Consider the following 24,086-nt stretch of genomic DNA (forward strand, 5'->3'; position numbering starts at 1 on the left):
GACTGTTTGTTTCTCTCCATGGATGCTACCTGACCTGCTGAGTTCCTCCAGAATTTTGTGTCACTCGAGAAAATGAAAGATTGATTTCAAAGAGAATTCACAACTGAAAACAAAAACAAGCCTTTGATGTACACATCAACAAATACACAGGTATCGTGGTTGATATTGTTCCTTTATTTCAAATATACTATCAGAGGTTAACTACTCCTCAAGCTTTCGAATAATAGGAGGTACACACATTTTCACTTGCCCCATCACTAACATGTTCCCAGAACTATTTATCTCACTTTAAGAACTCTTTATCTCATGTTCTCATTATTTATTGCTATTTATTTATATTTGCATTTGTTTGGCAGTTTGTTGTCTTCTGCATTTTGGTTGATCTTTCATTGATGCTATTATAGTTACCATTCTATAGGTTTGCTGAGTATGCCCACAAGATGAATCTAAGGGTTGTATATGGTGACGTACATGTCCTTTGATAATAACATTTACTTTGAACTAGTACCTTGTAAATTGACTTTTTCTTGAGGTGGAGGAGGTGAGAGGTGATGAGAGAGAGGAGAGATCTGGAAGAGTCTTCATTCATGGTGGAAAAGCACACAAACTGTTTTCATTGGGAACAGATGGTGAACTGGGGCAGCTAGAAAATGCAGAAGAGATTCATTCACAAAGGAATCTTTTATTTATTCATCTTTTCCCAAGCTAATATCCAGGAGCCGCATTTTACTATCAAGTCAGAGTAGCATTTTCTAATGGACCAAAAATATTCTCTTTTTCCCCTCAAACACAGGATCTAAATATTCTCAGAATATGAATGAACAGTTATTTATTTTATATTGAGAATTATTAAAACTATATCACTAAAGGGGTATTTGACATCATGTCTCAGATGATAAAATTCTTGGGTTCCAATCAATAGCTAGACTATTTAGCGTTGGTATTAATTAGTGCCCTCTGCCAGTACTACAGGTGAATCAGTATGCCAGTTAAAGCATTACTTCACCACCACTGAAAGATGCAAGCACTGAGATTTAATAAATTAATTTTGTTTCTATGTTAGCTCCTTTTAGGTCTGTTCACCACCAGGTACTCCAGCTCTTTTAGCAACTTACCCAATATTGCTGGAAAATTTAAATACAAAACAACTTAGCTGGAAATATGAAACAAATAGAAAGCATTGGAAAAGCTGAGCAGGGCAGGCAGCATCAGCGGTAGGAGAAAAAAGGAAATAACATGTCAAGTTTACATCCCTTTGTATGTCTGGGCCTTTGGTCAAAATTTCACATTTAACCAGAAAAAAAATCATTTAGGAACTGCAAGCGTTCGAATGTAAAATCATGAAAACATAGGTATCACAAACAAGTGAAAATCTGCAGATGCTGGAAATCGACGCAACACACACAAAATGCTGGAGGAATTCAGAAGGCCAGGCAGCATCTATGGAAAGAAAGTACAGTTGACGTTTCAGGCTGAAACCCTTTGCAGGACTGGGTACGTCTATCACAGTGACAAACTGGAGGTTCTAAGTTTACTCCACAGATAAACAAGTTCTGGATTTGTACTCAAAATAATGAACCCTTACTTGCAGTCAAATAAATAAACATTCTTGAAGAAAATCAAATCCTCTGTAAATCTGGTATTTATGTGATATATGCATATTCTGATTAAATAGAACATCATCTCTTGATGCAACAATATACAATCTCCAAATACAAAATGAAGCTAAAGTCTAACCATGTAGGCTGGGTGATCAAAACATGAAACCCCATTTCTTCTCAACATTAGAGATTCTGCAGATGCTGGAAATCTTGGGCAACACACACAAAATGCTGGATGAACTCAGCAAGTTAGGAAGCATCTATGGAGGGCAATAAACAGTCAATTTTTGAGCAGAGACCTTTCATCAGTTGTCCAGCATTTTGTATGTGCTCTCCGTCCCTCCTGAGCTAGTTGGACTCCAGAGCTCCAGAAATGACACAGCAATGGATTTCATTATCCCCAGGCTAGGAAAAGAAGATGAACTCTGTTCCCATATCTTAACATCTGTTAGATACTGCAAAATAAGCATGTCTGTGCTTTGAGTACGAACTTACCTCCCAATACAAAGTCCCTACTGCATACTTTAGATTTCAGTTTCACTAACTTCAGGAAAAGGTAAGCCAGTCAAACTTCTTAGCTGGAAGGCTTGATGTGTTAATTTCAGATTTTCTCATTGCACAACAGAAGTTGCACATCATCCAGTAGACTAGCCAACGTACAGAGGACACCAGATACCTCCCAAAGCATGAGGTGCCGTGAAATAAATTGACTCGCTCACATCCACAGTGCTCTTTTCTAAACCTCCGATAATTTCTGAACAAATCATAACCGATAAGACCCCTGCCTTTGGAGCATTATAACTCACTACAAGATGGTTTAATATCTGGGATCACACACACTTTCAAAAACAAATGCTCAACATTCCTCCCCCCTTCAGGGTACAGTCCTCTTTTTAAAACACTCCAGCTGCTAGTTGTGCTGCATAATCATCTAAAACAAAACTGAGAACATAGAATTTTCAGGCCAATATTAGATATGAAGCACTCTTAACACAAGCACAAAGTCTGAAGGTTTCAGTCACCGTGGATAGGCTCTTGTCACACCTTAAACTTCCTGGGGAAATTTCATTGCTTTTTATTATGGGCTGATGAGTGCAAATCAACACACACACACACCCTTTAGAAAGACCAACCAAAATAGTGAAACAAGCACCCAGAACCCCCTCTCTACTGGGAAAAGCCTCTGGCCAGGTGATTGGTGCTTCAGTGATAGAACATTTAGGAACAGGATTTTACTTCCATATACTTTTGGATGGTTATGGATAAATCTGAACCGGCAGGGGCGGGGGTGGGGCACGGACTAAAATTAAGGAAAACCTACTAACAACAGTGTTCAGCAGGAGCTAGTGAGAGTAGATTGGTAGCAGCTGTTACTGGTTAAGTCTACATCTGACATGTGGAAGTTGTTTAAAGGCCAGATGGTCATAATTCAGGAGCAACGTTCTTGTGAGGGTGAAAAAAAGATAAAATGGCAAGATTGTGAACCTTGGATGATGAGATGTTGCAAGTTTGGGGGAGAGAGAAACAAAGGAAGCATATGGAAGTATCTGAAATTGGTCAGAGCTTTTGAGAAATATAAAAGGAAACGGAAGAACGGGGAATTAGGTAAGCTGAAAGTGGCTATGAAATGTCTCTGGTAAATCGGAGTACAGGGAATTAAGGGATTTCATATATACATTAAGAATAGGAGGGCAACTAGGGAGAGGGGTGGACCACAAAGACAAAGGAGAAGATTTATGCAGAAGAAGATTGAAAGTGAACAAAATACTAACTAAATGAACATTCTGCATCATTCCTCATTTAGGTGAAGGACCTGGAGTAAAGTGAGATCAAGGAGGATACTTTCAGGAATCTTGATATCAAGAAGGTGGTAGTTTTGGGGCTCTCGAACAACATAAAGAAGGATATGTCTCCAGGCCCTAATGGGATCTCTCCCTGGTTATTGAGAGAGGCAAGAGAGGAGATAGCTGGGCCCTCGACAGAAATATTTGTATCTTTGAGTGATAAATGAGGTTCTAGAGTACTGGAGAATAGCCAATGTAGTTCCTCGGAAATGATAGGCCTTAAATGATGATGAATCTTACATCCGTGGTAGGGAAACTATTAGAGAAGATTTACTCACATCTGGAAATGCCCAGACTGTGTTTTGGAGATGTCAGCATAGCTTTGTTTATGACAGGTCATGTCTTACAAAACTAATAGAGTTTTTTTGAGGAGGTGATAAAGATGATTTATGAGGGAAGGGAAGTGAATATTACGTACATTGGATTCAGTAAAGCTTTCCACACTGTCCCTCTTGGTATGCTGATCCAGAAGATTAATGCCCATGGGATCCATGGAGATTTAGTATAGATAATACATAGTGGTGTTATTCTGACTGAAAGCCTGTGACCAGTGGTGTTCTGCAAGGATCAGGGTTGGGACCTCAGTTATTTGTACTATCTTCTATTACAATTCAACAAAAATGTAGGTGGATTGATTAGAAAGCTTGCACACAAAACAAAAAATAGGTGGAGTTGTGGTTAGTGAGGAGGTCTGTCAAAGGACCAGCTGAAAATGTGGACACACAAATGGAAACACGAGAAAATCTGCAGATGCTGGAAATTCAAGCAACACACACAAAATACTGGTGGAACGCAGCAGGCCAGGCAGCACCTATAGGAAGAAGTACAGTCGACATTTCGGATCGAGACCCTTCATCAGGACTAATGGAAAAAAACAGATAGTAAGAGATTTGAAAGTGGGAGGGAGAGACCAGAAATGATAGGAGAAGACAGGAGGGGGAGGGATGAAGCCAAGAGCTGGGAAGTTGATTGGCAAAAGGGATACTTGGCTGGAGAAGAGGGAGTATCATGAGACGGAAGGCCTTGGAAGAAAGAAAGGGGGAGGGAAACACCAGAGGAAGATGGAGAACAGGCAAGGAGTTATTGTGAGAGGGAAAGAAAGAAAAAAAATTAAAAATTAGGGATGGGGTAAGGGGAGGAGGGGCATTAACAGAAGTTAGAGAAATCAATGTTCATGCCATCAGGTTGGAGGCTACCCAGACGGAATAAAAGGTATTGTTCCTCCAACCTGAGTGTGGCTTCATCTCGACAGTAGAGGAGGCCATGGATTGACATATTGGAATGGGAAAGGGACGTGGAATTAAAATGTGTGGCCACTGGGAGATCCTGCTTCCTCTGGCGGACAGAGCGTAGGTGTTCAGCGAAACGATCTCCCAGTCTGCATCGGGTCTCACCAATATATAGAAGGCCACACCGGGAGCACCAGACACAGTATATCACCCCAGCAGACTCACAGGTGAAGTGTCCCCTTACCTGGAAGGACTGTCTGGGGCCCTGAATGGTGGTGAGGGAGGAAGTGTAAGGGCAGGTGTAGCACTTGTTCCGCTTACAAGGATAAGTGCCAGGAGGGAGATCAGTGGGAAGGGATGGGGGGGGGGGAAACGAATGGACAAGGGAGTCGTGTGGGGAGCAATCCCTGCGGAAAGCAGAAAGTGGGGGGGGGGAGGGAAAGATGTGCTTGGTGGTGGGATCCCGTTGGAGCGTTGGAGATGGCGGAAGTTACAGAGAATTATATGTTGGACACGGAGGCTGGTGGGGTGGTAGGTGAGGACAAGAGTAACACTATCCCTACAGGGGTGGCAGGTGGATGGGGTGAGAGCAGATGTGTGTGAAATGAGAGAGGTGTGTGTGAGTGCAGAGTTGATGGTGGAGGAAGGGAAGACCCTTTCTTTAAAAAAGGAAGACATCTCTTTCATCCTGGAATGAAAAGCCTCATTCTGAGAGCAGATGTGGTGGAGATGGAGGAATTGAGAAAAGGGGATGTCAGTCCATGGCCTCCTCTACTGTCCAGATGAAGCCACACTCAGGTTGGAGGAACAACACCTTATATTCCATCTGGGTAGCTTCTAACCTGATGGCATGAACATTAACTTCCGTTAATGCCCTCCTCCCCTTCTTACCCCATCCCTAATTTTTAATTTTTTTTCCCTCTCTTTCCCTCTGACAATAACTCCTTGCCTGTTCTCCATCTTCCTCTGGTGCTCCCCTCCCCCTTTCTTTCTTCCAAGGCCTTCCGTCCTATGATACTTCCCCTTCTCTAGCCTTGTATTCCTTTTGCCAATCAACTTTCCAGCTCTTAGCTTCATCCCTCCCCCTCCTGTCTTCTCCTATCAGTTTGGGTCTCCCCCTCCCCCTCTCAAATCTCTTATACCTCTTTTTTCCATTAGCTCTGACGAAGGGTCTCGACCCGAAACGTCGACTGTACTTCTTCCTATAGATGCTGCCTGGCCTGCTGCGTTCCACCAGTGTTTTGTGTGTTATACAAATGGAAGATGGCGTTTGATCTTTGGGTATTCCACTGCCAGAGGAAAGTACAGTTAACGGCAGGACCCTCAGCATCAACATACAGAGGGATTTGGGATGATTTGCTCCACATTTGGAGCACTGAGAAAAGTTCTCATCACCACATTACAGGAAGGATATGGAAACTTTGGAGAGATTGCAGAAGGGGATCACCAGGATATTACCAGGATTAGAGAGCATTAGCTCTAAGGAGAGCTTTAAGAAAGTTGGATTGTTCGCTAAGGAGCTCTGGAGACCGAGTGGTGAGATTGTAGAGGTATGCAAAATAATAAGAGGCATAGATAGGGGAGATGGTTAGATTTTTGTCCTCCTTACAGAACTGTCAAATGTTAGGGGGCATAGGTTGAAGGTTAGTGGAAGTAAAGTTGAAAGGAAATGTTAGACACAAGTTATTTTATGCAGAGAGAGTGGCAAGTAGAAAGTAGAATCAATAGCAATATTCAAGACACATTTAGACGAGCAGGGAATGGAGAGATATAGACCAAGTCCAGGTATGTGAGATTAGTTTGGATTGGTTTATCATGGGTCAAAAGGCCTGTTCCTGTGGTATACTGTCCTATTATTTGAACCTTACTGGCTTTATATGTACAGTGCAGCACGACAGTTCAAACCCACTCATTGAGCTGAGACATTAACTCCATTTCTGTTCCCACAAAACACTGTTTGACTTGCTGAATATTTCCTGCCTGCTTTTATTTAATGCCTGACCTAATCTTATTCTGCATCTCAGTGCATCCATAAATAACTTGGAAAGTAAACCTCTACACAGATGCTCCCAGGTTCCAATATTTTTCATCCAACACTATAAATCTCCTGGCTATGTGTTCTCTGCTTCGGCATACATGTGAACAATGGACTCACACGTGGACAAAGCCTTCCGATTATCCTCAATGGATAACGAATTCTGATACACAGAAGCAGTACAAGGAGGAAGAAAAAAATCAGTCAATAACCTCAAACATAAATTCTTATTCTTTTTCGGTATTAAGCAACTGAAAGCCAGTTTTCTCTGCAAATGAAACACAACAGCAAAATCACTTCAAGTCACTCCAGAAATTCAACAATCTGTTTGCATGAGTCAAGTATTTCCAACAGATTCAAGATCACTATAGCCATCAATACTAAGATCTGCAACTTCAATTACAGACTCTGTTGTTGAGATTAAGCTCATGAACACACACTACACTAGCTTCAGGTTCCTTCTACCATTCCTCATTTGTGCCCAACTTCAGCCTGCTTTGTTCAGGAGAAATAACGTGTTCTACTTTCATTTTAGGTTCACTCAGTTAAACTCGGTACAGTACTCACATACTGCCTCCAGTTTCTGTCCAGTGCCTGTAGCTCTTGTTGAGACTCAAAGTTCAAATCAAATTTTATTATTAAAGTACATAAATGTCACCAGAAACAACCCTGAGAATCATTTTCTTATGGGCCTACTCAATACATATACAGGATAATAACCATAACAGAATCAATGAAAGACCACCCAATTCGGGTGTTAAACCAGAGTGCAGAAGACAACAATTTGTGCAAATACAAAAAGAAATAATAATAATAAATAAGCAATAAATAATCGAGAACCTGAGTTGAAGAGTCCCTGAAAGTGAGTCCATTGGTTGTGGGAACATTTCAATTGAAGATGGGACAAGTGAAATTGAATGAAGTTATCGCCTTACGTTCAACAGCCTGATGGTTGAGGGGCAATAACTGGTGGTGCGAATCCTGAGGCTCCTATACCTTCCTGATGGCAGCAGCAAGAAGAGAGCGTGTCCCAGATGGTGGGGGTCCCTGATGATGGATGCTGCTTTCCTGTGACAGAATTTTATGTCGACGTGCTCAATGGATGGGAGGGCTTTACCCCTGAGAGACTGGGCAGTATCCACCACTTTTACAAGGATTTTCTGTTGAAGGGCATTGGTGTTTCTATACCAGGCTATGACGCAGCCTGTCAATATACTCTCTTCTACACAACTATAGTAGTTTGTCATAGCTTTAGATCTCATGCCGAATCGTTGCAAACTCTAAATAGAGGCGCTGCATTGCTATCTTCCCACTTGCACTTCTGTGCCTGGCCCAGGATGTGGAAGAAATGTTGTTGCCAATCCAAACTGACTGGGGTCTGCAAGTGAGGAAATCCAGGATCCAATTGCACAAGGAGGTATTGAAGCCAAGGTCTAGGAGCTTATTAATTAGTTTTGAGGGGATGATGAAATTGAATGCTTAGCGGTAGTCAATAAAAGAGCAGATTAATGTATGCATCTTTGCTGTCCAGATGTTCCAGGGTTGTGTGAAGAGCCAATGAGATGGAATCTGCTGTGGACCTGTTGCTCTGGTAGGCAAATTGGAGCAGATCCAAGTTGCTTCTCAGGCAGTAGTTGATATTTCATCACCAACCTCTCAAAACACTTCACCGCTGTGAATGTATGCAAGTGCTACTAGGCAATAGTCATTGAGGCATGTCACCATGCTCTTCTTGGGCAATGGTAGAACTGAAGCCTGCTTGAAGCAGGTGGGCACCATATCACCATATGGTTAAATATCTCAGTGAACACTCCAGCCAGCTGATCAGCATAGGTACTTGTGCCAGGTACCATATCTGGGCTGGATGCTTCGAGGGTTCGCACTCCTGAAGGTTGCTCACACACCAGCTTCAGAGACTGAAATCATAGGATCATCAGGGGATGTGGGAGTTCCTTTGTGATGGTTCCTTCATGGTTTGATGGTCAAAGCAAGCACAGAAGGCATTGAACTCTTCTGGAAGTGAAGCCCTGCTGTCGCCTATGTTGCTTGATTTAATTTTATGAGAGGTGATAGCATTCAAGCCCTGCTACAACTGTCAAGCACCCTTTGTTGGTTCAAGTTTGGTCTGGAGTTGCCACTTCACCTGCTAAGCAACTTTCTGGAATCACTTCTGGATCTCCTGCATCTTTCCTGATCACCAGACTTGAACGTCTCTTATCTGGCTCTTAGCAGATTGTGGATCTCATGGTTCATCCAGGGCTTCTGATTGGGGAAGACTGAACGATTTTGTGGGGACACAATTGGTTACAGTTGTTTTAATAAAGTCTGTTACAACAGATTCAGATCCACAGATGAGTCCTCGAACACAGCCAAATCCACTGACTTGAAGCAATTGTGTAGCACCTCCTCTACCTCCCACGGCCACCTGTTTTGATATCCTAAGCTCTAGAGTTTGCTATTTAGCCTCTGCCCGTATGCAGGTAAGAGGAGGACAGTCAAGTGATCCGTTTACTGAAATATGGTCTGGGGATGGAACGGTAGACATTGCTCATCTTTGTATAACAGTAGTCTAGAGCATTAGGACCTCTGGTGCTATAGGTTATATGCTGATGGTCAATGGGCAGGGTTTTCTTCATACAAGCCGGGTTGAAGTCTCCAGCTATGATTTGAAATGCATTAGGATGGTCTGTTTCTTGTTTGAAGATGCCATCACGCAGTATTGTGAGCACTTGATTGTAGCTGACCACTGATGGTATGTAATCTCTGGTGAGGATCATGGATGAGAACTCCCTAGGTAAATAAAATGGACAGCATTGGACTGTTAGGGGGTTCCAGATCGACAACACTGCCACATCGGAGCACCACCGAGAGTTTATCATGAAACACACACCTCCACCTTGTGCCTATTCCAAATCAGCAGTTTGGTCCATTTGGTGAATCGAGAAGCCTTCCGTTTGACCACTGTATCTGGCATGCTGGGAGGAAGTCACGTCTCAGTCAAACATAGAATACACCAGTCTCTCATTTCTCTCCGATACAGCAGTCTTGCCCTGAGGTCCTCAATTCTGTTCACCAGCGACTATGTATTTGGCAACAAGATGCTGGATAGAGGGGCCAGTATCCTGGTTTGGAGTCCCCACACTCCCCCTCCCCCAACCTCACATCAGGCAACGACAATGAACTTTCGTCCACTTAAGGCGCTGCAGCTGTCTTGTCCGCCGAGTCCTTCAAACAACTGCGAAAGCTATAGATCATCAAGTTGATTTCAAAGTACATTGCTTAGAGGGAAATTACACGTTGCAGATTGCAGTGGGACTAATTTGAAAGAGGTACATATACTTAAAAGTATATTTAGAGCTATTGTCCGCAGTCCACAGAATGTTGCCAAGGGTCACTAGCACCAACCAGCACCATTTTATGCTAGACTGGTTAATGAATGGAAATTCCTCAAAATCAACGTAGAATACTCTGGCACTTCAAGTGGCTCCGGCATTGTAAGGCAGTATTGGCTGTTTTAATCTGTAACTACACTGCACCAAATGCAAAAGGACACAGAGCAATACACCATGTATACAGGCTCTCTGGCCTTACCAGTCCATACCGCCCACCATGACTATCCAGCTCGTCCCAATTTCTTAAGCCCCACCCCTCTGGATCTTTCTATCCCTGTGCTTCATAAATTATACTGTTATACCTATCTCAACCACTTCCTTCAGCACCTCATTCTATACAATCACCACCCTCTACATGAAGAAGTTGTCCCTTGCCTCTCCTTTAAAACTATGCCCCCTAGTTTCATTCTCCCCTACCCTTTGGAAAACGCTGTGACAAATCTCTCGTAATTGTAAAGACAAGACATAGGAGCAAAATTAAGCAATTGAGACTGCTGCACCATTCAACCATGGCTGATTTATAATCCCTCTCCTCATTCTCCTGTCTTCTCCCCGTAACCTTTGACACCCTTACTAATCAAGAACCTATCAACCGCCATTGTAAATATACAGCCACCTGTGGCAGTGAATTCCACAGATTCACCATCCTCTGGCTAAAGAAATTCCTCTTAATTTCCATTCTATGGGGCATCCTTTTATTCTGAAGCCTTGCCCTCTGGCCCACTATAGGAAACATCCTCTCTGCATCCACTGTAATCTAGGCCTTTCAATATTCAATAGGTTTCAATGAGATTGCCCCTCATTCTTCTAACTCCAGCGAGTACAGGCCCAGAGCCATTACACACTCCTGATACATTCACCCCTTCATTCCCAAGACCATCCTTGTGAACCTGCTCTGGACCCCTCCAATGCCAACACATCCTTTCTTGCATTAAGGACACAGAATTGCTCAGAATACACCGTGTGTTCTAACCAATGTCTTATAAAGCCTCAGCGTTATATCCTTGCTTTTATATTCTAGTCTCTCCAAAGGAATGCTAACATTACGTTTGCCTTCCTTACCACCAACTCAACCTGCAAGTTAACCTTTAGGAAATCCTGCACAAGGACTCCCACGTTCCTTTGCACCTCAGATATTTTTTTTTCTCCCTTATTTAGAAAACAGTCTACACCTTTATTCCTTCTACCAAAGTACATGACCATACACTTCACTACACTATATTCCATCTGCCACTTCTTTGCTCATTCACCTAATCTGTTTAACTCCTTCTGTAGACTCACCGCTTCCTCAATACTACCTGCCCCTCCACCTTTCTTCATATTCTTGGTTTGGGCCAACTTTGCTATCAATTCAAATCTTTGCTATATAACATGAAAGGAATCGGTCCCAACACCACCACCTCTGTAACTCCACTAGTCATCAGCAACCAGCCAGAAAATGACCCCTTTATTCCCATTCTTTACTTCTTCCAGTCAGCCAATCTCCTATCCACGTTCCTGTCTTTTCTGTAACATTTTAACTTTAAAACATTTCCATAAATATAAAATAGACACAAGGTATTGAGGTTAAGAACTAGAACTACATTGATCCTCACTCCTGTGCCTTGTCCTGCAACTGCAGATCGTGTCACTGTGATATAAAAAAACTCAAAGGAGAATTCAGAGTGTACAATAGGTCTCCTGACAACAGTTTTGTTCTCTGCACTCAGTCTTACAGGCATCCTCCAGTATTCGGCAGGATGGCTCTCTTTGCTATAGTCACAAAAAAACTACAGCACAGAAACAGGCCGTTCGGCCTACCTAGTCTGTGCCAAACCACTTAAAATGCCTATTCCCGTCAACCTGCCCCTCCATGCCCCTCCCATCTATGTACCTATCCAAACTACTCTTAAATGTTAAAATCAAAATTGCATCCACCACTTGTGCTGGCAGCTTGTTCTACACTCTCACCACCCTCCGAGTGAAGATTCCCCTCATATTTCCCTTTGACATTTCATCCTTAACCCATGACCTCTAGTTGTAGTCTCACCAAACCTCAGTGGAAAAAGGCTGCTTGCATTTACCCAATCTATATTCCTCAATTTTTGTACACCTCTCCCCTCAATCTTCCACGGAATAAGGTTCAAACCTATTCAATCCAGAAGAAAATGGCGCCAGCAAACAACATGACCAAGAGTGATATTCTGCAGACGGTTCACAAAACTAATACTTTCGTATCTTTTTCTTTCAGATGTGGTTCTGCTACTGTTGGAGCCGTGATCTACACTTTGGTGGTGTATTTTCGGTCCGATAGAGTGACCTGGAGCTTTGCTATCTCCGAAGGGGTTCGGTGAGGTGTGCGGCGTGAAGCCAACGAGGCTGGAGACAGAGCATGTGCCGTGATCAGTTCCGTTGCTTGCCAATCAAAGCTTCAAGGAAGACTGAAATCAGCGAGAATCAGAGCAGAAGGCGGGCGGGTGGGCGTTCAGCACTATTTATCTGTGTGTCTCTCCTTGCTTGCTGTTCACGGAGGAAGGTGTCTGCGTATGACGGTTTCTCTCCCTCTCGCCCTCTGCTCCTGGAGGAAAATGCCTGCATACGGTCTCTCCCTCCCTCTCACTCGATGCTGCCAGAGCCCTGGGTCTCAGGCAGGGTTTAATCAACAAGGTTTGTGGATTGGACTCTGTAGCTGATGATATGATGCCTTCCTAGTTGCTCCTTTTTTTGTTGCTGTATTGCGATTTTGATCGAGGCGGAGGACTGCAGATAACACAGCCTGGTTTGCACTGAACTGAATGTACCTGGACTCTTTTGATGACTTTGTGGATTGGTGTTTTATATTCTGTGTTTTTTGCTCATTGACTTTTTTTTGCCATTTGCATGGATTTTTTTGCGCATTGGGTGTCTGATGGCTTTTCTTTGAACAGGTTCCATGGTCTTCCTTGTTTCGTGGCTGTCTGTGGGAAAACCAATCTCAGAGTTCTATGCATTCATACTTCGAACCTTTGAATGTTTCCTTATAACTCAGGTATTCCAGTACCAGCAACATCTTTGTAAATTTTCTCTGTACTTTACAATCTTACTTACATCCTTCTCGTAGGTAGGTGACCAAAAACTGCACAGAATACTTGAAATTAGGCCACACCAACATCTCATACACAACTTCAACATAACATCCCATCTCCTGTACTCAATAGTTTGATCTATGAAGGTCAACGTGCCAAAAGGTTTCTTTACAACCCTATCCTCTTGTGACGCCACTTTCAATGAATTATGGACATGTATTCCGAGATCCCTTTGTTCCACCGTACTCAGTGTCCTACGGCTCACTGTGTAAGACCTACCCTGGTTGGTCCTCCTGAAGTGGAACACCTTCACACTCATCTGCATTAAATTCCATCTGCTATACTTTAGCCCATTTTTTCACTGTCCACTGCACCCCCAATCTCAGTTTCATCCACAAATTTGCAGCTCCAGTTAACCACTTTATCAACCAGATCGTTGACATAGATGACAAACAACACCAGCCCAGCACTGATCCCTGCAGCACTCCACTAGTCACAGGCCTCCAGTCAGTGAGGCAACCATCTACCACCACTCTCTATCTTCTCCCAGAAAGCCAATGTCAACTCCAATCTACTACCTCATCTTGAATGCCAAGCAACTGAACCTTCTTCACCAACCACCCATAGGGGACCTTATCAAATGCCTTGCCGAAGTCCAAGTATGGAATATTCACTGCCTTGGCTTCATCAGCTCTCCTGGTAACATCCCTGAAAACCCTACAAGATTGGTTAGACATGACTTACCATGCACAAAGCCCAGCTGAATATTCCTGATCATACTTTATCTATATATCTGGCCGTTTAGAATACCTTCCAATAACTTTCACACTGCTCATGTCAGGCTCACCAGCCTTTAATTTCCTGGTTTATTCTTCGAGCCTTTCTTAAACAGTGGAACAACATCCATCCTTTGGTATCTCACCTGTCGCCAAGGATGATTAAACATCTCTACTAGGGCACTTGCAATTTCTGCACTTGCCTCCCACAGGGTCCAAGGGAACACCGTCAGAACCTGAGGATTTGTCCACCCTCATTTGCCTCAGGACAGAAAACACCTCCTCCTCTAATCTGTTTCTGTGGCGTGTGGCCAAGTGGTTAGGGCGTTGGACTAGCGATCTGAAGGTCGTGGGTTCGAGCCTCGGCCGAGCCAGCATGTGTCCTTGAACAAGGCACTTAACCACACAATGGTCCAGTCTACCCAACTGAGAATGGGCACTGGCAAAAACGCCGGGGGTTAACCTCGCAATAGACTGGTGTCCTATCCGGCGGGGGTATCATACCGTCGCTTCACGCCACGGAAACCAGCATAAGTACTGGCCTAATGGGCCACAAGGCTTGTGACAGTCTTTAATCTTTGATCTAATCTGTATAGGGTCCAGGCTTTGCTGCTGCTTTGCCTCACTTCTATAGACTCTGACTCGCGAGTAAATAGCGATGCAAAAAAATCCATTTAAGATCTCCCCCATCTCTTATGCTCCACACATGGATTACCATTCTGATCTTCTGAAAGACCAACTTTATCCCTTGCAATCTTTTTGCTCTTAACATATCTGTAAAAGCCCTTAGGATTCTCCTTCACTTTGACTGCAACCTCATGCCTTCTCTCAGCCCTCCTGATTTTCTTTTTAAGTGTTCTCTTGCATTTCTTGCCTAATTTGTTCCTGGCTGCTATGCACCTCCTTTTTCCCTAAACCTGGGCCTCGATATCTCTCAAAAACCAAGGTTGCTTAAACCTGTTACCCTTGCCTTTTAGTCCAACAGGCACATACAAGGTTTGTACTCTCAAGATTTCACTTTTGAAGGCCTCCCACTTACCAAGTACGCCTTTGCCAGAAACAAGCCTGTGAAAACTCACACTTGCCAGATCCTTTCTGATACCGTCAAAATTGGCCTTTCTCCAATTTAGAATCTCAACCACAGGACCAGAACTATTAGTTTCTATACTTATCTTGAAACCAATGGCATTATGATCACTAGATGCAAAGTGTTCCCCTACACAAACTTCTGTCACCTGCCCTGTCTCATTTTCGAATAAGAGATCAAGTATTGCACACTCTGTCATTGGGAGTTCTATGTACTGATCAAAGAAACTCTCCTGGACACATCTGACAAACTCTAACCCAAACCCATCTAGTCCTTTTACAGCATGGGAGTCCCAGTCAATACGTGGAAAGTTAAAATCGCCTCCTATCACACTTTATGTTTCTTGCAGCAATCTGTGATCTCTCTATAAGTGTTCCTCCAAATCCCTCAGACAGCTGGGTGGTCTGTAATATAGCCCCATTAACGTGGTCATACCTTTCTTATTACTCAGTTCCACCCATAACACCTCACTAGACGAATTCTCCAGTCTGTCCTGACTGAGCACTGGGGTGACATCTTCCCTGACTATTATCGCCAGTGCTCCCATTTTAACCCCTCCCACTCTTATCACATCTAAAGAAACAGAATCCTGGAATATTAAGCTGCCAGTCCTGCCCTTCCTGCAACCAAGTCTCACTAAGGGCTACGATATCATAATTCCATGTGTTGATCCATGCCCTGAGCACATCTACAATACTTCATACATCAAAAAAATATGCAACTCCAAAAATTAGTCCCCCTATGCTCAATCATTTGCTTCCCGATTTTGTCCGAGATCTTAACACCATCTGCCTCTACAATCACTCTACTATCTGCTCTGGCACTCCAGTTCCCATCCTTCTACAACTCTAGTTTAACCTACCCCCCACCCCCCAACCATGCAGTACAGGCAAACTTTCCCACTGGGAAATTAAACAGCCTAGCTGCAAACCGCTCTTCTCTACAGGCCCCACCTTCCCTGGAAGAGGGCCCAATAATCCAAAACTCTGAAGCCCTCCATCCTACACAAGCTCCTTAGCCACATGTAAAACAGTATGGTCTTCCTATTTATGGCCTCACTACGACGTGGCACATGTAACAACTCTGAGATCCCAATCCTAGAGTTCCTGGCCTTTAACTTGGCACCTAACTCCCTGACAACACACACAAAACGTGCTGGTGAACGCAGCAGGCCAGGCAGCATCTATAGGAAGAGGTACAGTCGACATTTCGGGCCGAGACCCTTCGTCAGGACTAACTGAAAGAAGAGCTAGTAAGAGATTTGAAAGTGAGAGGGGAAGGGGGAGATCCGAAATGATAGTAGAAGACGGTGGGGGGGGGGGAGAGATAGAGCTAAGAACTGAAAAGTTGATAGGCAAAAGGGATACGAGGCTGGAGAAGGGAGAGGATCATGGGTCGGGAGGCCTAGGGAGAAAGGAAGGGGGAGGGGAGCCCAGAGGATGGGCAAGGAATTATAGTGAGATGGATAGTGGGAGAAAAAAAGACAGAAAAAAAGGGGGAGAAAAACAATAATAAATAAATAAGGGATAGGGTATGAGGGGGAGGTGGGGCATTAATGGAAGTTAGAGAAGTCAACATTCATGCCATCAGGTTGGAGGCTACCCAGACAGAATATAAGGTGTTGTTCCTCCAACCTGAGTGTGGCTTCATCTTTACAGTAGAGGAGGCCGTGGACAGACATACCAGAATGGGAATAGGATGTGGAATTAAAATGTGTGGCCACTGGGAGATCTGCTTTCTCTGGCGGACAGAGTGTAGGTGGTCAGCAAACCTAACTCCCTGAACTCACTTTGCAGAACCTCATCCCTCTTCCTACCTATGTCATTAGTACTGACATGGACCACAACCTCTGGCTGGTCACCCTCCCACTTAAGAGTGCTAAGGATTCGATCCGAGATGTCCTGGGCCCTGACACTCACTCGTTCACAGAGTTTCCTTGCTGTTCCCCAACTAAGAAATCCCCCATCCACCACACCTCATCTCTTCACCCCCTCACTTCCCTTTGAGCTGCACAGCCAGGCTGAGTGCCCACTACCTGACCAGTGTGACCTTCCTCCGCTAGGCCATCGCCCCCAACAGTAGCTAAACCTGTTGTTGAGGGGGATGGCCACAGGGGTACTTTGCACTGCCTATTTAACCCCTTTCCACCTCCTGACGGTCACCCAGTTTCCTGTGTATGCACCGTGGGTGTAACTACCCCTCAACAGTTCCTATCTATCACCCCCTCAGCCTCCCAAATGACCCATGGTTCATCCAGTTCCAGCACCAACTCCTTAACGTGGAGTGTCAGAAGCTGCAGCTGGATGCTCTTCTTGTAGGTGTAGCCGTCAGGGATACTGAAAGTCTCCCTGCCTTCCCACATCCTCCACTTATCCTGCCTGACATTTCTACTGCTCTAACTGTGCAATTAAAAAGAAGGAAACAAATAAACTTAAAAAAAGAATCTACATACAGCTTTTTGGCTTTTTAAAAAAAAACTCAGGCCTCTACTGTCTGAAACCTTGAAGAGCTAAAGCCTCAAATCAAAGTCCACTCCAACAAAGGCCACTCTACTTGCCCTGCCTTCATTTATTTTGCACTTGCTAATGAATCCCATCTCTGATTGGCTGCTGTTCAAATGCCAACACTCCAGCGATGTGATGCTTTTTTAAAAATTCACACTCGCCGACCCGAGGGAGTCACTCCGTCTCTCGCTCCCGATCTCTGATGTGCCACTGTTCCTCCATTACTGTTTGCAGTTTACCGCAGATACTGGCTTACCTGGCAAGCAGAGCCATTGTCAGAAAGCAGAGAAGCAGCTTCACAGAAAGATCAACAAAATGAAAAGGACAAAGGGAACATGGACTGCCATCAGCAGCAACCACAGCAGGTGTCACTGGAAGAGCTGACTGAGTACGCCAGGCAACTGGAGGCACTATCTGCACACACCTTGAGAGACTATCTAACTAACCACAGAATCTTTTAACAAAGCACAACAGCCTCCAGCTCTCACAGGCATCTGCCTCTACTAGAGAAAACCTTGTGTTGGTGTTCAGAGGCTTTTGCCAAATCTGAAACAATGCGTAGTACTCTTCCTTTCTCTACCAGCAGATCAGACTAGCAGAACTTAATGGAAGACACCCTTGGAACTGCAGAAGTGCATTTACTTAAATGCTAAATATTTCTCAGTACTGTGTATGTGGCCTCTGATAGAAATTTGAGACCAGTTTACTAAGCAGTAACAGACACAAAAAAATGTTATTCAGCTCAATATAAAACCACAATTGTTCCCTCCTTGATGACATTCACAACACCTGGTTGCATCAGCCCTGCTGTGGTTACTACCTTCCAGACCTCACATTGCAATAGCAATATCCATTATGCAGCCTCAAGAGATTTCATTGATCTGGAATATCTTTAGTGGCCTGCAGTTAATTAGTCACCACCGTCAGTAACATAGCGACAAGGGGGTATACAAGGTGAGATACAGCAGCTGGTTCAGTGGTGTTGCAACAATGACCTTGCATTGAACATCAGTAAGACCAAGGAATTGATTGTGGATTTCCGGAAAGGGAAGTCGAGAGAACATGGACAAGTCACTTTTGAGTTTTCAGTGGTAGATGGGGTGAGCAGCATTCAATTCCTGGGTGTCAACATCTCTGAGCACCTAACCCGGGCCCAACACATTTGCAATCACAAAGGCAGCAAGTCATTGGCTCTCCTTTATTAGAGGTTTGAGGAGATTTGGCATGTCCTCAAAAACTCCTACAACCTCCCATAGATTACAGGTGGAGAGTATCCTGACTCGTATGGAAACACCAATGCCCAGTCCATCACAGACAAAGCCCTCCCCACAATTGAGTACATCTACATGGAGTGGGGCCACCATAAAGCAGCATCTTTGATCAAAGACCTCCACCATCCAGGTCATACCTTCTTCTCACTACTATCATGAGACAGGGCACTAGCATCATCAGGCTCCTGAAGCAGTGTGGATAACTTCATCCACAACTACTCTGAACCGATTCTACAAGCTAGAATCACCTTCAAGGATTCTTTACAACTCAGTATTACTATTATTTGCAGTTTGTCTACTTTTGCACATTGTTAGTCTAAGTTTTTCAGGAAGTTCTATTGTATTTCTTTCTTCCTGTAAATGCCAGCAAAAATATGATATCATTTCATATGTACTTTGATAATATATTTACTTTGAGCATTGGAGAGTATTGTGACTGGATGCATCACAGCCTGGTATGGAAGCTCCAATTCACAGGACCACAAGAGGCTACAGATGGTTGTGGACACAGCAGTTCCATCACATACACAATGTTAACCTTCCACATGAAATGCAGAGATTAAATTAAATTGTTTCAATCAGCATTAAAAAATCTCAACATGAAAAGCTTTCAAAAGGACGAAGTTAACAATATATAAATAAAACATTATACAATTCACAATCTATTTTATTCACCCAAAACTGCTCCACTATGCTAATCTTCCATATCAGCCTCACAGTTCTACTACCACAGCAGAGTGCTCACCTGAGACAATCCCAGCTGCTGGAATGCTGTTTCCCCCCTATGGTGGGGAAGCTACTATCAGTTCTAGGCATTCAAGATAAGCACTTGCCCTGGAAGGGTCAGCTTCTGACTGTGGTATTACACTTGTAATGATAGCAGCTGGAGAAAGAAATGTATCGCCTGAGAACTTGTGTTGAAGGAAACTTGACATCCAGAGGAACTGAAGGCGGTTAAACATTACAATGCCACTGGCACTTTCACAAGATCAGACAGGCAATAATGTGTAGATCCATCAACACCAGCTGACACTGCTGCTACCCCTAGTCACCAGATCCCTACCAACTCCTGGATTACTGATGGATGCACAAGAGACTGCAGATGCTGGAATCTAGAGCAACAAATTCCACTTGACCTCCTGAGCTCCTCCAGCAGATTGTGTGTTGCTCCTGAATGACTACTGTGAGCTCATTGTGAAATGCAGTCATGTGAAACATCCCTCTGTTCCTGCTGAAAATGCAACCTGCTCTTACTGGGGAGCAATCTGTTGTTGATTCAATTAGCAAAGCTCTGATACGCTCAACCTTTGCCTCCAAGGATGCTGAAACCTGCTCTGCGAGCCATGGCACTGCCAAAGAGCGAAGTTATTGACACAAAAGAGTTGCTCGCTGCCAGACTGGAAGTAAAGCAACTTTGGTTTCCCACGACCCTTGCAAGATGTGGGAGACGTACTCTTCCATGCTCTAATCAGCTCACATTTTCCACTTGAAACAGCAAACAATGCACCAAGCACGATTTGACTGCCCTTCATCACTAGCTTCCTCCTCCTGGGTGTTCTCTCAAGGTGGTTCTTCATGGATTTTTGTGACGCAATACTACTATCCAATGAGCCTCAGCTTGCCTCCTAATATCAAATACCTCCTGCCTGACATATACCCTGCTAGCCTACTTTGAAGGGCCAGCATCTGCCTTGCAAAGACAGATGTAATAAGGCAGAATGCCCTTCTACTGGCAGATTAGAAACCAGGTTTTCATCCCTGAGTTCGAGGTGTGTTAAAATCCTGTTAATGCAATGTAATCAGAATTTTTGTGCTGCAGACTATTGGATATTATTCCCATTAATACCCCAACAACACTCAATTTACTTTACATAGTGACAAAGTGAACTTCTAAGTGAACATAGTAAGTACAGAAATTGCAGCACTGGTGAGCTTATTTGGAGTCCGGACAATGAGTATCTAGTGTATTTAAAGGGATTCTGAGAAATATCACCAAGCAAGACAGGTGCTGAACCACTGGGATTTCCAAACTATTGGACATTGAGAGTTTTACTGTACAAGGAGCAAATATAAGTTTCAACTTGATCATTTTAAGCAATAAAGCTGCAATTGATCTACCAAGGACACAACAACTACAGTAGTGTAGCGACTAGCTTGACGCTATAAACCTCAGGATGTTGGAGTTCAGAGTTCAGTCCCCGGCTTGGGTTTTCTCCAGGTCCTCCGCTTTCCTCTCACAGTCAAAAAGCATATTGGGTAGGTTAATTGGTGGTTGTAAATTGTCCAGTGATTAGGTTAGGATTAAATCAGGGTTGTCAGGGGTTGTGGGGCAGTGCGGCTTGAAAGGCCGGAAGGGCTAATTCTGTGCTATATCTCTGAATAAATTAAAAGAAATATAGGTTGCGTTCCACAGGTATCAATGTTTTCTGCTTAAGCTACGTTAGATTTGTATTTTCATGACAATTTGCTCAAAAATAGTAATTAAATTGTTGCTAGGCAATGCCATCTTCTTGACCTAATGCTTTCATTTCTATGGAAGTAAAAATAATATTCAATAAAACTGAAAATTCAATGCCTTTTGAAATAAGATTTAGCAATCAAATTACGTATCTACACTTATTAGAAAATATATCTGATCAATTTGTGTCAGAAACGACATTACTTTTAATCCCTTTTTAATGATAAAGGCATAAATGTAGATTAAAATTCAAAAAAATTTTAACTTGTCAAAAAAAAATTGCAGGATACTTTAACTCTAAGTGGAAAAATGTTTATTTAATACTGCATCCAAAAGGTGCCATCTAGAGGGTTTGAGTATTACAAAGTTCAAAGTAAATTTATTGTCAAAATGCGCATATGTCACTATATACAGGTTGAGTACCCCTTATCTGAAATGCTTGGGGCAGATGCGTTTTGGATTTTGGAATATATAATCAGATAGCTTATAATGAGATTGCTGTCATTTCAGATTCTGAATTTATTTTGTCTTACACTTGTTCATCACACGTGTACTTAACAGGAAAAATTATTGCACACCACTAATATAACGAAAATATAATGTGTGCAGGGTAACAAAAGCAGCATCTGGAGAATACTTGAATCAGCTGTTGAACAACAAACAGTAGGCTTTCAGTCTCCACCTACGATGTCGTGTTTTGATTAAAAGGTTACATTACACTGTCTTTGCTCTGTACTTTTTTTTAGGTTTTATGTAAGGTATAAAAAATTGCAGTGTAGGCTTGTTCTGGTGTTGGATTTTCATCAGCAACGATTTTGGCAAACTTAACAATGAATTTCTCTGCTACTTCATGATCAGCAGACGCTTTAAAAATGTAATGCTTTGCCTTTTCTTAAATTTCTGCAAGCAGCCTACTAAATATTAACAATTACCTTCAATTTTCAGTTTGTCGTGATAGATCTTTGCTTGTTTCATGATCAGCATACCATAAAGTAGCACATGTTTACTCCGACGCCAACGAATCCACCTTCAATACACGATCCAGATCTTCATTTTTCACTTTATGCAGTGTTTTTCTATTTTTCATTAACTTCTATTCACTACATATGTGAGGTCACCTCTCAGAACTTTCTGTGGTGCGCAGAGACCAGCGTATCACCTGCGAATTTTCCTTGCACCTTGTGGAATTTTCCACCTGTGATGTCACGTCAGCGCTCAAAAAAATAACTTTGGATTTCAGTGGTTTCCAGATTTTGAATTTTCAGATAAGGGGTACTCAAGCTTTAAGACTCAATTTCTTGCAGACATTCACAGCAGAACAAAGAAACATAGCAGAATCAGTCAAAAAACTACAAAGACCAACAAGCAACCAATGTGCAAAAGGAGACAAACTGAGTAATAAATAATGTATATTCTTTATGTACGAGTTGAATATTATTTAAGACACCACTTAGGGATCTGAGAAGGGATATTTTCACCCCAACACTGGCTAGAACCTGGAATGCACAGACCAAGTGGGCAGTGAGTGCAGGTACTCTTCATTGCATTGAAGAAGTGTCAAGAAAAGCACTTGAGCTGGCAAGGCATAGAAGATGACAGTAGAGCAAGTACTGATAAAGGAGATTAATATAGATGGGTAATTGATCGTTCACATGGACATGGTGGGCTGGAGGACTTGTTTCATTGCTGGATGGCTATGACTACTCATATGTTGTTAATCTTAACACTGCACTTCAAACCCAACAGCTGCCAGGTAATTAATAGTCATAATGATGTGTGGAAAACTCAATTAAAAATTAAGAAAAACCTATTATCTAAAATCTGCTATCATAAATTTGCAACCAGCCAGTATTTAAATCTAATAATTTAATTATTTTATCATCGTAAACAGTTCATGCCTGCAAAATCAAGTGTATCCATGTTCATCTCAAAACTCAAAGTAAATTTATTGTCGAAGTACATATACATCACCATATACAACCCAGCGGTTCGTTTTCTTCTAGGCATACTCAGTAAATTCAAGAAACCATAATATAAAAAAATGAAAGAGCGCACCCCACGAAGATGGACAACAACCACTGTGCAAAAGAGAACAAACTGTACAAATACAAAGAAAAATGAATAAATAAATAACAATAAATAGAAAACATAAGATGAAGAGTCCTTGAAAGTGAGTGCACAGGTTGTGGGAGAAGTTCATTGATGGAGTGAGTGAAGCTATCCCCTCCGGTTCAAAATTCTGAACCTGGCGCTATGAGTCCAGAGGCTCCTGAACCTTCTTCGTCGTGACAGCAGTGAGAAGACAGCTTGACCGGGTTGATGATGGATGCTGCTTTCCAGCGACAGCACTCTGTGTAGATGTGCTCAATGGTGCGGAGGGCTTTACCCATCATGGACTGGGCTGTATCACTACTTCTTGAAGGATTTTCCATTCAAAGGTATTGGTGCTTCCACACCAGGCCATGATGCAAACAATCAATATACTCTCCACTACACATCTATAGAAGTTTGTTAAAGTTTTCAACGTCATTCTGATTCTTCACAAACTTCTAAGGAAGCAGAGGCACATTCACAATTGCACTTGCATGCTGGGCCAAAGAGAGATCCTTTGAATTTGAAGTTGCTGCCCCTCTCCACCTCTGATTCCCCCAGTGAGGACCTCCGGACTCCCCCTCCTGAAGTCAATAATCAGCTCCTTGGTCTTTCTGAAGCTAACATTGAGTGAGAAGCTGTTATTGCGGCATCACTTAGCCCCAGATTTTCAGTCTCCCTCCTACATACTGATTTGCCACCACCTTGATTTGGCAACGACAGTGGCATTGGAGCTGCGATTAGCCTCACAGAC

General features: G+C 43.0%; 1 protein-coding gene across 6 annotated transcripts in view; it reads right to left on the minus strand.

Moving 5' to 3' along the window:
* chd9 (chromodomain helicase DNA binding protein 9) overlaps positions 1-24,086 on the minus strand; it is a 279,147-nt gene that overhangs the window by 220,447 nt on the left and 34,614 nt on the right. The window contains exon 2 of one of the 6 annotated variants that reach the window (XM_063066864.1): positions 509-643. The exons of the other annotated variants lie outside the window; for them this stretch is intronic. The gene's annotated coding sequence lies outside the window, so the exon portion shown is untranslated. The remainder of the gene's footprint in view (positions 1-508; positions 644-24,086) is intronic. 6 annotated transcript variants of the gene reach the window in all.

The sequence above is a fragment of the Mobula hypostoma genome, chromosome 14 (genome assembly GCF_963921235.1).
Source record: "Mobula hypostoma chromosome 14, sMobHyp1.1, whole genome shotgun sequence".
Taxonomy (NCBI): Eukaryota; Metazoa; Chordata; class Chondrichthyes; order Myliobatiformes; family Myliobatidae; genus Mobula; species Mobula hypostoma.